The sequence below is a fragment of the Lucilia cuprina genome, chromosome 2 (assembly GCF_022045245.1).
Source record: "Lucilia cuprina isolate Lc7/37 chromosome 2, ASM2204524v1, whole genome shotgun sequence".
In the NCBI taxonomy this organism is placed as follows: domain Eukaryota; kingdom Metazoa; phylum Arthropoda; class Insecta; order Diptera; family Calliphoridae; genus Lucilia; species Lucilia cuprina.
In genome coordinates, this window is record NC_060950.1 from 18771331 (window position 1) to 18774998 (window position 3668).

The following is a 3668-nucleotide window of genomic DNA, read 5'->3' on the forward strand; positions in this document are numbered from 1 at the left end:
TTGTTTTGAGTATAGACTACACTATAGTATTGACCAGAGACTAGATAATACTCTTGACTATAGACTAGAATCTTATCTGTAGTCTTGGCTTAGAACTTCAGTCTTGACTATAGACTAGACTATTGTTTTAATTATAGACTAGACCATAGACTAGATAATAGTCTTGACTATAGACTAGACTAGAATCTTATCTGTAGTCTTGGCTTTGGACTTCAGTATTGAATCAAGACTATAGTCTTGACCATAGACTAGATTATAATCTTGACTATAGACTAGATTATAGTCTTGACTATAGACTAGACTAGAGTCTTGTCTGTAGTCTTGGCTTTACACTAGACTAAAGTCTTGACTGTAGTCTTGGTTATAGACACTATAGTATTGACTGTAGACTAAAATACACTTGATTGTAGACTATGTATTTTTATTATATATTTAAGTGGGCTAAAGTTATTATAGTTTGCTTCATCCTCAAAATATTTTCCATTCATTTAACTCTTCGCACTTGTTGTCTCTAAAGACAAATTAGAATGAAAACCGATAATGCAGTTTATTATCAAGAAAACTAAATAATAATCTATTCCTACCATACTTCACACCTTTATCAATAAACTAAACACATAATCGTGTCAATTAACATATCAAATCTTTCATTTGAAAAAAATCACATAAAATGAAATATCATAATCGTAAAAAAATCATATAAATGTAGTAAAATTAAAGAGAATTGTAAAAAAGCAGCGGCTTTTATTGCATTTTACAAGATAAATTAAGCAAAGCGTGGGTTTCATTAAAGCACTTGGAGTAAAGAAAAACCTTAAATAAATAAATAAATAAAATTATACAAAAAAGAGTCACATAGCATGCAGAAAAAAAAAAACGTAAATGCTAAATTGATAAAGCATAGCATTATTTTGGCAAAGATTTGTTTTTCCAACAGATCAAAAAAGAGCAGTACAGAGACCCATTACTTTACTTGCACGTAATAACAAATATGAATCATGTTTTTATATGAAAAATTTGCATACAATGAGTATGTGCTAATGTTTGTTTTTTCTCTTTTTTTCCTTCTTTCTAATAACACAAAAATATATATTTATTTATTTGTGTTTATTTTATAACTATTGTATAAGCATATTAAGATATATGACAAAAAAACTTTGTGTATTTACAGAAAAGTTACAAAGATAAAGCTTTGTGATACCCTACGCTTATATTTATAAATATTCAAAGATATTAAGTTGACTAGAAAGGAGTTATAGCTACATGTTTGAAATACATTTCCATCTTACTGAACTACAATCAGAACTGGTATAAAAACTTGATTTTTCTCTAAATAATATTTTGCTCATAGGAAAACGTAGAATAGATTATAGTCTGTAGAGTATTTATACTATTCCAGCAAAAAAAATCTCATTATTTTAATATCCAAGCCAAAATAAAACGAAGTACTTCCAAAAATAACATTTATCGCCACTTCAAAAGTAGCACAAAATAATTTTTTTTATATTGTCTGTTGAAGTGATCTTTATTAACTTACAAAGAAGTGAAAAGAATTTGTAATTTATTTATGTTAATATGATTTGAGTCAAATTAGTTGTAATCTATAATACTGAAATTTCACTTACTAATATCTTTCAAAAAAATGACATAAAAATAACTTCCTGATAATGACTTCAAATGTGAAAAATTTGGAATCAAATAATAATGATATCCCTCCTATGATAAGCTTGTGTTAAAATCATCACTTCTTGAGGTCTTTTTCAGTACTTTTATGGAGTAAATTCTACTTCTTTTTAGCTTCTTTAGAAGTTCTTTTTATTTTGCTAGGTAGTGTCATTGGTGGCAAGTACTTACCATGAATGTTACAAGTAATTAGAAAAAGTAGAATTTCGAATGACTAAAGTGTGGACTATTGGCTATAGTCTACATTACAGACTATAGTTTGAACTATAGATTGTAGACTGGATTATGGCAGCATATAGTCTGAACTATATGCTGCATTCCGAACTATTGGCGGTAGTCTGAACTATAGACTATACATTCTCGATTATAGACTATACATACTGGACTGGAAGTACAGAATATATTCTAGACTATGGTCTCCCCTGAACTTGTTTCCATGATGAAATCTCCATCATGGTGTATTGCAATCCCGTGGTGAAGAGGTACTGCCAATACCTCTAGTCTGCCGGAACTATAAACTGGTGATGTCAAATGTATCCTTGGCTTCGCCTCGTAATGATTTGGCATGAGGTCTAACCAGAGCACCATATAATCTGGCACTACGTATGGCCAGTTGCCCGCAGGACTATGTCCTTGCTTGTCAGTTGGTTGAGATTCCTTCGGGATCCACGTAGTGGCTGTGGTTTAATACCCAAAATCGCGGGGAGAGAAAACTGATATATCCTATACCTAATGGGTTGGATAAATCTCTCTTCAAACAGGTCTGTGTACAAAGCAGCATATGTTGAATTCCTAAACCCGATCGGTATCTATAACCGTTCGTTTAGTGGGACGCCAGTATATGTTGGGGAATTGTTAGGTAAGTTTTCAATGGTTGTCTGTCATCCCTTAGATCGATCTTTATGATCATGGGAATGGAACTTATGATAAAATTGGTGAAAGATCGGGAAAGTCGCCATATATTGGAGATTAGTACTGATTTAGTATGCCTTTTTACGCTTCGGGGAAGTTCTTCGGTGCTGTTGCCATCTCAACAGGATATATTGATACATACTGCACTACTATTTGTCGGGGTAATTATTGGAATTAATTGACTTTGGAAATTCCTATTTCCTTTATTACATTGATGGTTCATAAAAGAGGGATCCTGATCCATTTTGTTGGGTATTTCTGAGAGCCATCTCAGTAGTTTGGTTGCGTTGGCTTTAAGAGGTTAAGGAATTCACTGTAATGGGTCATTAGATGATGGCGATTGCATTTTAATATGTCTAGGCTATAATCTATAATATTATCTGCACTATAGACTATAGTCTGGGCTATTGCCTACAGTCTGGGCTATTGCCTGTAGTTTGGACTATAAGCTATAGTCTGAAGTACAAATTATAGTTTGTACTATAATATATAGTATGTTCTATAAACTATGATGTGTACTATAGACTATTGTCTGTACTATAGACTAAAGTTTGGACTGTAGCCTATAGTCCAGCCCGTAGACAGAATACTAGAGACATCATTGCAAACATAACCATATACCGACTATACCCAGTTCACTATAACAATATTAAAATGTTAAACATAGTAAATCTACACAAATTAAATAGAAAAACTAAAAATAAGAAACGTGCTGCAGCAGTAAGTAGTTTTAGGGAAATAAATCTAATGTGGGTAATTATGATGCAGATAATATGACATTAAATTTTTCATATTCACATGTATATTCGTGTCTTTTTTTTAAACATACCTACAACATAAGCAACACTTATTCATTTTCTAGCAGGCTAAATAGAAAATTATTCATTTACTGGTACTAAATAAACTGTAGTAGTAAGCATGAGTGTGTCTCTGGAATGGTACGTGTAATTGAGACAATTTTTTTTCTTTTTGAATACACAGCTGCACATAAATACAAATCAAGTCATTTGCTAAGTTTTTAATGTGACTACAATAGAAGCTATGACAAAAAAAGTGCAAAACTGGGAGTAGAT